The sequence below is a fragment of the Lycium barbarum genome, chromosome 11 (genome assembly GCF_019175385.1).
Source record: "Lycium barbarum isolate Lr01 chromosome 11, ASM1917538v2, whole genome shotgun sequence".
Taxonomy (NCBI): Eukaryota; Viridiplantae; Streptophyta; class Magnoliopsida; order Solanales; family Solanaceae; genus Lycium; species Lycium barbarum.
In genome coordinates this window covers 35338880-35352651 of record NC_083347.1, presented here as the reverse complement: position 1 = coordinate 35352651, position 13772 = coordinate 35338880, and the positions used below count along the sequence as shown (strand labels likewise).

Here is a 13772-nt window from a genome sequence, read left to right as displayed (position 1 = left end):
ACATAACTCCTCAGAAGAAAAAGTCACCATTTGAGATTGCTGAAGATGGAATTCTCAGATACCGAGGGAGACTGTGTGTTCCCGATGTTGCAGGACTACGTCATCAGATTATGGGGGAGTGTATAATCAATATATAAGTATATAATTACTGCTTGATTTCTATATAATCATGGTGTACATGATTATTGTCACACCCCAATTCCGATAGGGCATGATGGGCACCCAACTCTTACTTAGAGCTGAGCGAACCCTCTGGCATTCACATAATGAAACTGGACATATAAAAAACAATTCGGAAATATAATAAAGTACTTTTTGTCAAACCATAGAAATTTGCGAACGATACTCAATTAATCAAAAACCGAGTAAGTCAAACTGACATATCGGCCTACATGGTCGCTTCACTCAACACATGACATATTAACGTACTAACCACAGGACACTGTCTGCAAAGTCTCTAAGAGTAAACACCTGAATCATATGAGTCGGGACAGGGCCCCGACGTACCCATACACACATATGATAACCATAATGACTCGGCACTGCTCCAGGAGGAAAATGGAGTTTGCCAATCCCAGCTAATAGCCAACCATCCTAGCTGAATACTTTTACTTGCAAAATAATCTGGGACTGTGTGGCATGAACATAGCGCCCCCAGGCAACAGGACATCAGTATGAACAATGTACCGAGTATGTAAGGCAACAGTAATCATAAAGAATGAGATATAAGCCATAATGAAAGTATGAGAAACCACCTGTAATATGAATAGCCTCGAAGGCAGAGAATAACCATGTAAGTAGCCCCAAAGGCAATGACTAGAAATGTAAATATATACCATACCCGGCCCTTTAGTAAGGGACTCGGTGAAATATAAATATATACCGTACCCGGCCCTCTAGTGAGGGAATCGGTGAACAATGCAATGAAACTGTGCACGAATACGTACCCGGTCCGGGACTCGATGAAATGATGTAATAACGTTATGCACGATTAGAATATTAGGAGCAACCATATATAAACCAAATCATTATTTGAGACTCAATAGAATAATGAGAATGAACCAACACTTGAGAATCAAAGACAACTGTCATGTCAAGTACCGCTGAGAACTAGAATTCATTGGAGTCATGTATGTTCATCGTTCGCTCGTTTATGTAATTTATGCCAAAAAGAAAGAAGGGATAGACTTAACATACCTTGTCGCTTCCCAATTTAACCATAACTTAGGTCTCGGGCTTCACCAATCTATAAACAATACCAAATATGCCAATAATCAAATGAAGATACTCTTTCAAACTAATCCTTAATTACTTAGGAACGTAACGATATTCGGGCAACATTTTCCCTAATAACTTAATAATCCTCGTGATTCCAACTTAGCCAAAATATCAATCACAATACCAACAACAACAATATCAATAGATACATATCCAAATAAAATCAAATCCATTCTTAAATCGCTTCGAAAACAGCTCAATATACATTCGTATACTAATGCTTGTATACATTTCTTTATTTTTGTATATACATAGTATAACGGCTGTTGACACCCAATTTTGGCCCTCCTTTTTTGTTTAATTAATTTCACTATGCTTCTCAGTCCTGAAAATTCGCCAGAATGAGCTTGGAATATTTTCATTAATTATTAAGCTATTTTTCGAGATATAAATCTCTAAAGTTAATAACACTCTTATTATTTCTTAAAAATTACAAAACGCCATATTTTCATATTAAAAATTACTAAACATCATTCTTTACAATTAAATCACTCAAAAAATAGTGTTGATATTCCTATATCAATATTGGCGTTGACATTTTTCCTTTGATCCTATCTATTGTTGTTGACACCTAATTTTGGCTCGACATGCTTAAAATTAACGTTTTTGGGGGCCCTGATTCGTTAAAGAGCACAAAATAGCTTTTTACACATTTTTACATTTTTCGACAATTTATTGATGATTATCCTTATTCTAGGAATTTTATCAATTTATTGTCATCTTTAAGAATCATTATTTTTGCACATGTACAGCGTAATACTGTCATTTTGTGCAATTAATAATTGTTTCTTTATTTTATAGCGGTACATTTTTTATATCTTATACATTAATATTTATATTTTATACTTACATTATTTATACATTATTATTTAACTATATTTTAGTATAGTCCGTCGGTGCAGAGAAAATCGGAGCAATTAATTTTTAAACGCAGAGCAAAAATTCGATCAAGTCAAGGTCTCGTCACCTTTTTAAAAGTTGACATTTGAGGTGATGGGTTGGGTTCTTGATCTATTGGTTATTGCATTTTTACATAAGGGTTAAAGGGGGTAAAGGGGACAAGAGGGGGAAGATCATTATTTTTTGGACAAGAGAGGGTGTTAGTTTGTGTTATAAAGGAATAGAGGGGGTTATATTTTTTTTGACACAACACACACAACATTTCACATTTTCAGATTTTTGTTTCCTTTAAATCCCAAAACATTTTCTCTCCCCTCACCTTCTCTCTGCACGACCCCACCGCCGCCAGCCCCTCCATGCCGGAGCTCCGAGCTCCGGCGAACCCCAACAACACCACCACACCGCCTCTTCACCCACAAAACCGCCACCACCATGGAACCACCAACCAAGCGCCATCGTCTCCCTCTCTCTCTCACCCGCTGCCTGCTCTGGCGAACTCACGACGCCGGAGCAGTTGACCGCACCACCAGGCGCTGCTCCCCGTCCCCTTTCCCTTGTTGTTCGAGCTCCAACAACAACGACCAACCAACTCGAATCCTCGTTTTCTTTGCTGCTCCGGCGAGGAGCTTCTAGCTCCGGTGAACCGGAGCAGCTAGCAACCAAACGACACCACCAGCCGCTGCTACCTCCCTTCCTTCTCTAACGATTTTTTTTTTGTGTGTGTGCGTGCATTTTTTTCAGTTCAGATCTGGTCGGAGTTGTCGTGCTCCGACGACTGGGTTTTTTCCGACCGCCATGGCTGCCCCTTTTTTTACTACGTTTGCCAACTCTGCTGTTGTTACATTAAACCATTGTTATGTTTATTATTGTCTTTAATAATTTTGTGTTGCCTTAATTGTTTCGAAAAATTATTGGCGCTGTCTTTGCATTTATCGGGCGTATTCTGCGAGTTCCTTTTTTTGTTATTGCTGCTGTTGTAATCTAGCTATAGCTAATTTGCTATTGGTTTTGTACTACCTTCATCGTTGTTACTATCAGTATTCAGACTGATTTTACATTTCTTTTACTAAATAAATGTTCGACTTTGTGCCCGAAAAAATACTTTTGGCGGTCAATGGTACTGTTAACTTTTTTATCGCATTTAGTTAAATTCATTTGGGCGAATACTAAATCCAAATGGCCGATGAAGAAATTTCCGTCGATTTCCAAGGCCTCCCATGTACAAAAGACGGGTTTTTATTTTAAGTTTATTCATTATTTCTTTAACTCATCCGATAGTTATTTATTCTCTTACTAACACTTTTACTAAGTGTTTATACAGGTACCTGGAGATACATCCCGAAGAGGACACTCGGAAGGAACCCGAAGACTTCATCGAATCACTGTTTGTATTTACTTTCCGCATTTTTTTTATAACTATACAAAATATAAACTCATAGTATAGTGAAAACTTTATTTTAATGTTGGGCGGGGATATTTAATTACTTGTCGCTTATATGTTTAATTTAAAGTGCGTTATTCACTTTAGGCAATATTTAGGCCGTCTACACTTTCATAAATTAATTAGATTGACTTGATATAAATACTTTGTTAATTAAATTCACACTTTTGGCGTTTAGGCAAAAAATACTAGTCCATCCTTTAATTTAGATTCTTTATACACTGTTAATACAACTTACATTTTATATTGTTTCGTGTACACTAATACATTTTTTAATTAAGTTAAATTCACATTTTTGACGCTATACTTATTTTTTACCAATACTTTTAACAATTATTTTGTTCCTTATTCTTTTGATAGGATATTCATTAAACAAACACTCTTTTTAACTAAACAGTAGAAACAAGTCAAATAAACTTTACTTTTCTGAATAATTGTGCTATATAAACTCTTTACACCAATGAATATTCGTAGATTATTTTTACATTCTTTATGGACTAATATACCTAGTTATACAATTCTTTAGACATTTTATGTTTGATATACACTCTTTTATTCTTGAAAATACATTCTTTATTTATTTAATATCCATACATTCTTACATAGACGCACATTCTTTATATCCTTGATATATTTATTTTTTACATAGTCTTACATTTTTTTTATACTCTTAATATAGTTACACATTCTTTACACTAACATATATATACACTCTTTGTACTAACAGATATACTTTTATACTTACGAGGTACATTCTCTTTATACTCTTTTATATATTCTTTTTTACTATACATTCTTTATGAATACTTGATACTTGATATAAATACATTTTTATACACTGTATATACTTAGTATATTATCATTTAGTGTAGCTTTTCATGAAGTCATAACATTTTGAAAACAGGTAATAATAATGATAAACAGATAAATAATCCCCCTCTAGTGTTCAATTAAACTAAGTCTAAGGACTGTCTTCGGACAGGCTTTGAGGGATGCTTAATACCTTCCCCTCGGGGTAAATAAAACCCTTATCTAGAATCTCATAGGTTTCGTGGACTAAAAATGGAGTAGACACACAAATACATATAGGTTTCCTGATTTTCCTAAAAAATAAGGTGGCAACTCTAACCCTTTTAAAACCAGTTAGAAGAACCGTGAAGTTGCAAACTATATTGGACCCAGTTCAAAGTAGGGCGTAACAATTGCTATGTTAATCATCGTTTATTCTATTTTAAACTAAATATGTATATTAAATTACTTGTATTATAATTTTCATATGTACAAATTTTTGGGAATTAATTAGGACAAAGAAGCATATTTTAATTAGTTCAAAATGAAAAGGAATTAGGATGATTAATTCATCTACATAATATTGGGCCAATTCCCTTCTCCCCCAAATTAAATCAGCAACCCAACAACTCTAAGCCGAAAAAAAAAAAACGTTCAGCTCAATTCCTCACCAACCCAAACCGCCCCAGCCCAAAACGTTGCCGACCCGACCCAGCCCAACAAACCCCTACAACTAAATCAACTAAAGTCCCTAACCCATTATTCAGTAACCAACTCAACCATCACCGCCACGCCACCCCACCCCCCCATCACGTCCGTCACCTCACCACCACCACGCCCATATCCCACAAAATCCGCTACCTACACCCCTCTTCTCCTTCCTCACACTCCATCTCTAAAGCTTGCAGGCTCCATGTGCAATTTTAGCAGATTTCATGGGTAAGTCCCATCACCCCTTTCACCGTCTCATCTGTTGAAAACGTCCATTTTTCCCCCCTCTTTAATTCGAAATTTAAAGGAAAAAGCCTCTGGAGGAAGTTGTTGAAACCCCCTCAGTGTTTACCTATAAATACAGGCCTTCCTGGGCTGTTTTAGATAAGGTTCAAGTGTTGAAAATCCCTCTTGAATAACTCAAAAAAAAAATCATCTGTTTTCATCAAGCTTTTCATAAAAAAAAAAATCTTTTTTTTTACTCTAAGTTGCTGGTCTCAAAAAATTCTCTTTTAACTCTAATTTTGTTTTGTCGAATTCTTGGTGGTTCTCGGCTAAACGAGCTCTTCAAGAGGATTCGGAGACCCGACGATGACATTAGCCTCAGTTCGCTGTCCCGGAGAAGGTCAGTCACCGCCCTCATCTTTTGTTTCATTATAGTTCGTAGAATTAAGTTTAGTCGCTCGATTGTTTTAGTCGCTGGTTTCAATTTACTTAGATAAAACTGTTGTGCTGATCTGTTTACTTTAAGTATACGTATGTAAAATGGTTAAATAGGACTGAGAATGTTTAGAGGAATCATCGATTAGCTTGCAGAATATATGTTTAATTATGTCGTTTGTCCAACACTCCGTTCCTCGTACTCCCTGTCTGGACAGTTTCGACGTCATGTGTAAACTTTTTCCTGGAAATATGTTTGAAGTAGTCTCGTCTCAAGGTTGCGTGTGTCAATCTAATACTTTGAGGAATATGTGTTCTTTCATTTCAGAATGGTCTGGTCTTTGTTTTAGTATGATTTAAAAGCATGACTAAATTTCTTTGGACACAAAATGGTTATGCTCATCTAAATTTCCTAAAAAAAAATAAAAAATGAGTGATGTGTTCTTCTACTGTTTTTGGGGTCTCGAAAGCACCTCTGTTTTTCTGTGTTTCTTGAAGAGTATTAGAAATCATGTCCATCGGATTCCGGAACCATCGTCAGAGAGTAAGTTTGCTGTTGATTCAGAAGTGAAAATGTCTTTATTGACTTGTTAGTAGAGGTTTACTACTAATCCGTTTTGGGCTGAAATATGAGTGTACATAAGGCTTTTCTTCTTAAATTAAGAACTGGTTGATTATTAACCTGGTTGGTCATAAAGCATAAGAGTTCCTTTCTTAAGTTTGTTGTAAGCATGACATTTAGTTAACTAATCAAACATCAAAAAGGGTATGCCGCTGGTCAATTTCTTAAATTTGAGAGGTTTAAGGGTTAAATAGGCATGATACTAAGGGCAGTGAAATGAGCAGATCTGAGCCATTTTGCTGCTGCAATTTGAGGCCAACGCTGCTGCGTTTTTGGCTATGTTACTCAGACTCTTCAAAAATATCGACGGGTGTGTGTCGGATCCTCCAAAAGTAGTGTATTTTTGGAGGATCCGACACGGGTGTGGCAGCATTTTCGAAGAGTCCGAGCAACTTAGGTTTTTGGCCATTTTCTACTGTGTTTTAGGCCATTTTCACCTCATTTTGTGACTGATTTACTGCCTGCATTTTGGCCAACTGATTGTTGTGTTTTTTAGGGTGAAAATGCCACATTCTTGAGACATATGGGGGGAAAATGGCTGCTGCTTTTTTTTGGTCTGTCCGCTGCTAAGTAGTGGCTGCTTTGAAATGAAATATGTTGCATTTGAAGTTTCGGTTGCTGCATTTATAAAACAGAAACTGAAACTACACTTGGGCTATTGTATTTTGGTGGTGCTAGTACAGTCCTTTTGAGCTCCTACTATGGGTTGTTTTCATTTAGTTGTTGTTATGTCTATTGATTATGTGAGCCACATGTTATGGACAATATATTGCTGTACTTAAGAGTTCTCTATGGCTGTTGTTTTGAGATGATCTTGTGCTAAGGTTGTTCTTTGAGTTGTTGCTTCACTGGTCTTCTATCCTGATTCTGGTGCACTCTTTAAATTATTACTGTTCTTGGAGCCTGAAATGTTGCACTCTCGAGCTGTCACTAGGCTATTATGTTTGCTATAAAATGCTGCTGAAATCTTGGCTACTTAAACCTCTTTTTTGGGAGTATTTCACATATGATACCTTGGTTGAAACAACTGCTAGCTTGTTCAAACAGAACAGATACTGCTCACTATTGCTGTTAGCTGCTGAATCTGAGAAAAAAAAATAGCCTCTGTACTTAGCCTATGATGGTTGCATTTTGAGCAGATTTGCTGCTCCTTATTGCTGTTAGTTGTTTGGCCTAACTATTGTTGTTATTTTTTTGGTAAAGAAGTCTGCTGCTTCAGAGCTGTTCGAAAACAGTCTCATCTTGATATTTTAGACGCTATACTTTGATATTTTACTGATATTCCAGATGCTATACTTTGGCTGTTGTATTAGCTGGTTATTGTTGTGATTTTGAACCAAGTTTTGGGCAGCTTTGAGGCTCATTAGCTGCTGCTGTTTGGGCTGGCTGGTCTCTTTATTTCGAGACAATTGTTGTTGCATTTTTTGGTCAGTTTTGAGGCCATAATTGCTGCATTTTGCTCGAAGTTTTGAGGCCATTGCTGGTGCATTCTGCTCAGTTTAGAGGCCATTGCTACTGCTTTGTTTAGCCCACGGCTGCTGCATCTTTGGCTTCGGCATTTGTTGTCTTGAAATTGTTTTAGAGCAGCTTGCTAGTACTTTTGGTATCTTGCTAAAAAAAATTTGAACAAACTGTTTTAGAGCAGCTTGCTAGTACTATTGTCTTGATTTTTTTATCTAGCTTTCATTAATTAAAGTTATATAGACTTTTTTTCCTTGTTGAAAATTGTTTCTAATCCTTATCCTTATCTTTATTTTTTTTTTCTTTTTCATGACGAATCTTGGGAGCATTTGCAGTTATGGCAACTCCGGATTTTGCCCATATCAGAGAACACCCGGTTGCAAGATTTAATTGCTCGTGTCTAGCGCCCCCGTCTTCCTTCCTCTCTTTAAATTTCGTGTCTTCGTGTTATCATGTATATACATGTTTATATTCTTGACTAACATTTTTTATGGATTGTATTTGTAGCACATTTGTTTCTCGCTTGTGTAGGAACTTATGGAAACAATAGTTAAGTATGATGGTAAATTTAGTCACTACTTTTCCTCTCCCCTAGGATAATTAATCTTGGCTTAGGCGTGTTAGAAATGATAATCGCCCATGTGTTTCATCTTTTGTCTATGCACTGCCAAGTTTAAAATGATTTCCGACTAAAGGAAATTAACTGGAAAAAAAATCCTTTTGAGTTAATCGCTCAACAAACTAATCATTCTATTTAAATCCGTTTTTAACAAAAATTAGCGATCTAAATAGGGGTTTCAAAAGGGTAAGATGCATATTTCATGGGCAATCATTTTTAATGCTAACATGAGCAGTTTTAATGCTAACATGAGCAGACCCAAATTCTGCAAGTTTAATACAAGGAAACCATATTAGGACCCAAGTATAGTGGTCCGAGTATTTTCAAGAACTACAAGGTATATACTCTACTTTATATACAAAGATCCTATTTTACATGTATGTATACTATTCTTACTTTAAATACCCTTAAATCATTTTCTCATCACATGCATACGTATGTACGTTATATTATAAATACTTATTTTTAGCATACATTATATACAACAATCATATTATACCTCATCTTCTAAAATATACATACGTACTCTTTTGAAAACAATATATATATTCCTAATACATATAATTTTACATCTTGTCCTAATTGCTTTCCTTTATTATGGGTGTACCAACATACTATTTTCATACGCGCATACCATACCTGTACTATCTTATTTTTTATTAATTCCCTTAGTCGTATTTTCATTATATGTACACGTATAGTATCATCATGTCATCATAACTATTTTTTTAGTATTCACCTAGGATATACTATCACATATGTAGATTATTTTCTTATAAAAAATATACATCTCCTTATTCTATATGACACTTACTATTCTTATATAAAATAAATGTCATACATATTTTCCTCATGCATACATTAGCATTAACTACTTACTTTATATATATGCGTTTACTCACATAGTTAAAATTACATTAAAAACTCTCTTTTATTCAAATAGTTTTGAGAGAGTAGTTTCTTTTTCCGCAATTCTTTAAATAGGTGATGATAAATAATTAGATAATCCCCCTCTAGTATTAATTAAGCTAAGTTTAATTACTGTCTTCAAATAGGCTCTGAGGGATGCTTAATACCTTCCCCTCGGAGTAAATAAAACTCTTACCTAGAATCTTACAGGTTTCAAAGACTAAAAAATAGAGTTTACCTTTTTTAAAAATGGTTTCCTAATATTTTCTAAAATTAGGTGGCGACTCTGAAAATTTTCAAAAAACCAGAGGAAATATAATCATAAGTTGTGAACCAGTTTTAATCCGTTAAAAATAGAGCATGACAACGGCAACAAAAACAACAACAACTACAACATAGTATAACGGCAACAAAAACAACAACAACTACAAGTGCAACCAATCCCCCATGATATTCCAGCCCACAAAGTAACTCATAACAATCACCAAATAGCCCACACGATAACAACAACAATTTATCCGATTTCCAATTTAACTTTCATATTTCTTTCATCTAGGAACGTAGATATGACTCGGATAACTCAAATATATCTAGGAGAGATGATTTCTTACCTTATATGCCAAGAACTACTCTTCTTGCACCTTACTTCACCTTGAAGAAAATCTAAATTTAACAACACGACAAACAAAATAATGAGATCGAAATAGAGAGCAACAACCGCTATGCTTCTTCGTGAGAGGGAGTATACACCTGTTGGTAGAAGAGGAAGCCGTTGCTGCTGGTTGAAAAAAGGAGCTATGTTGCTGCTCCATAATGTTATACAAAGCATTTTGTTGAACACAGATAAAGATCCCCAAAAATGTTATACAATGACCTCTTAGTCATATAGGATAAGAATTGTTTTACACCTTGGGTTCTACACGTGTTTCCATTTGTCACACACACAATTTACAATCATGACATATTGCCACATCACCTAATGACCATGAGGACCACCCACTTGCTGCCCGCTCCCCATCATTTACATGGAAAATATTATTTATCCACAAAGGTTTTATTAAATTTCTTGTTTCCTATTACAATTCCCCATTTAATAAATTGCCCACATGATTAATTTCTTGATCATGATTTACTTAAATATTGATCACCTTTAACATACTCCATATATCCATTACCATGATCATGTAATATAACACTAGTCCATAACCTCATTTGCCACACATAAAATATTATTTTCAATCATATTCGTCACACTTTTTCGTCTTAAATCATTTCGGGACTTCACCTCATTATACCACGAGCTCTTTATTCGCATACTTGAATATGACCAAAATTCTTCGGGCTCGGATAAATTTGCGCATGTTGGATTGTTCAATTTCCTAGTCTAAAATACGGGATATTATAGCTTGGACCGTATTTCATTCAAATAAATTTCAAACCTTGACGAAACTTATTTTCTTCGATTTGTTTAACTTCTAATCCTTATGATACATCTGTAATCATCACTCTGAGACCTATAACTTTGGGGATAACCTCATTTCAGTTGCTAATGTCATTTAACTCGCACGCTTTCCAACGCATGAAAACACAGAATGTAACAATTATACAATTATTATATACTTTGTTATATATTAAGTATATACCAGCGACGACTACAAATTATCTCGGTTTGAGGGGGGAGGGGTTGTGAAAATTTTCTTAGACGGATGGTTAAAAATGTTAAGATCTCTATCTTTTTATGCTTTTCTTTTTTCAGTTCATATCTCAAAAGTTATTCTCTACAACTTTGTATATGTGCAGGCAAGTGAATCAAGTATGATTATACCAGCATCAATCTTCCTCATCTACAATCTATATGGTTTATATGAGTATGTTCGAGCAAATAAGCCAATAGAAGCATGGTTGAACAATCAAAGAATGTGGATTGTCAATGCTATGACTGCATGGCTATTTGGAATTCTAAGTGGTATAACAAAGTTACTTGCCCTTTCTGAAACTGCATTTGAAGTTACAAAAAAGGACCAAGGGAATGATAGAGATGACACAAAAAATTCCAGTATTGGAAGGTTCGCATTTGATGAGTCCCCAATTTTTGTGCCTGGAACTGAAATTCTCTTATTGAACCTTACTTCCTTGTTCACTGGAGTGCTAGATTTCAACAGAGGAAATCTTGAATGGGGATTAGGAGAAGTTATATGCATTATGTGGGTATTTTTTATATTTTGGGCATTCTTGAAGGGCTTGCTTGCTAAAGGGAAATATGGGATTCCAGCACCCACTATTCTCAAGTCAGAGGCATTGGCATTGTTGCTAGTCCATCTTTTCAAATTTACCAATAAATTGTAAGTAGTAGTAAAGTTTAGATGTTATTTTGAATATTCAAATTTCAATAGCATATATGAAGGATTGAAAGGATATGTTATTTATTGTGATGCTTCAGGCGTCGGGCTAGGCTGTGTATTGATGCAAAATGGTAAGGTGATTGCGTATGCTTCTAGACAATTACGGAAACATGAGCAGAATTATCCTACCCATGACTTAGAATTGGCCGCGGTGGTCCATGCTTTAAAGATATGGAGACATTACTTATATGGTGTCCACGTGGATATTTATACAGATCATAAGAGTCTCCAGTACATCTTCAAGCAGAAAGAGTTGAATTTGCGGCAACGACGATGGCTAGAGTTGCTAAAAGACTATGACGTCAAAATCCTGTACCACCCCGGAAAGGCAAATGTTGTGGCTGATGCTCTTAGCCGTAGGTCGGTGGGAAGTCTAAGTGATGTATGACCAGAAAAGAAAGAGATGGCCCGTGATCTTCAGCAGTTAGCCAGCCTAGGAGTCCGAGTGGTGGACTCCGGTAGCAGTGGAGCTATTATTCAGAATTCAGCAGTTTCATCGTTAGTAGCGGAAGTAGAAGAACGACAATATGAGGATCCCATGCTAATGCAGTATAGAGATACACTCCCTCAGAGAGTTTAATTAAGGGTTGTTTGGAAGAGCATCTTGTTATTGGATTTAATTTTCAAATGAAGACTAATTTTGTATATTCAGATATTGAGAAAACAAATAATCTATTATTTAGGATTCAAATCTTAATACAACATCTTAATGTATATTAAAATTCAGACGTCATAATCTTAATAAAATTAAACGAGCCTAAGTGTTGATGTGGTATTCCCCTACTCTTTGTTTTTGTCGTAGAAAAATGTGTTAAAAAAGTGTCACTTGTATTTACTAATATTCCTTTGTGATAGTTAGAGCAAACTCCGTATAAAGATATATCTCTTAAATATTGTTCAGCTATCTCACTGAGGAATGATATATCATCCCCTGGTCATTTAACATAAATGAGAGACCCAAAATACAAGTTATAAACTGGAAACCATTTTTTCTCTATCGTTAAAGGAAAAATAATTCTTATTTCATGGATCATACTATAAAGATATATACTATACCATTTAGGGAAAAAAAAATTCTAATGAATGTTTTCTTGTTTCAAGATTATACATAATGTATGTGTTAATTGAAAGTCAACAAATTTTATCCGTCTATCTGATATAGAGACATTATATTTATGAGACTGTGTTTAAAAATAGTAAGTAGTTGAATGTATGGTAGTACAACTTTGTCTAGATATATTTTATGACCGTGTTCTCAGGAGTATTTACATTAAGTTGTTGTACAAGTCCTTATTAACTAGGGCTCATTTGGCTTAATTAGCATTTTACTTAAATTATTTATTAATCTTATGTTTTACCAATTTTAATTACACATTTAAAATTTTCCAACTTACATTTAATCCATGTTCCTTTTCCTTTATTTGTCATTTTCCTTTCTTTTCATTTTCTTTTATTTTCCTTTCTTTCCTTTCCTTTAGTGCCGAGAGTCTTTCGGAAACAGCCTTCCTGCCCCACAAAGGTAGAGGTAAGGTCTGCGTACATACTACCCTCCACAGACCCCACTTGTGGAATTACACTAGGTATTATGTTCTTGTATATATAATCCATGTACTAAAGTTTGTTTGGATTAGCTGATTAAAAGCAGCTGATAAGCATCAAGTGCTGAAATTGATATTATGTGTAATAGTTACGTGTTACAATTGAAGTACCAAAGCTTATAATAAGCAGTTAATGTGCTCGATAAAAAAGCGTTGATAAATACTTTTCCAGTTAAAATGACCAAAATTTCCTTATACATATATATATATATATATATATATATATATATATATATATACATTTCAATATACTTTTACATAAAAAAAAAACGAATAACAAAAATAGAATAGAGAGATAAATAGGAGTTACGTTTTAGAAAAAGTATTGCGAAGATTACAAAGACTTCAGGGATAAAATCATAAAAGGTTTGGCCAAAACTAA

General features: G+C 34.9%; 2 long non-coding RNA genes across 2 annotated transcripts; one reads left to right on the top strand and one right to left on the bottom strand.

The window, feature by feature from the left end:
- Positions 1-340: 340 nt before the first annotated feature.
- On the bottom strand, positions 341-10277 carry LOC132618450 (uncharacterized). The gene is made up of 3 exons (XR_009574105.1): positions 10002-10277; positions 1198-1246; positions 341-630 (listed from the first exon to the last, which is right to left on the bottom strand). It is a non-coding gene; the product is annotated as an uncharacterized LOC132618450 (long non-coding RNA).
- On the top strand, positions 5178-8440 carry LOC132618449 (uncharacterized). The gene is made up of 2 exons (XR_009574104.1): positions 5178-5744; positions 8198-8440. It is a non-coding gene; the product is annotated as an uncharacterized LOC132618449 (long non-coding RNA).
- Positions 10278-13772: the final 3495 nt, after the last annotated feature.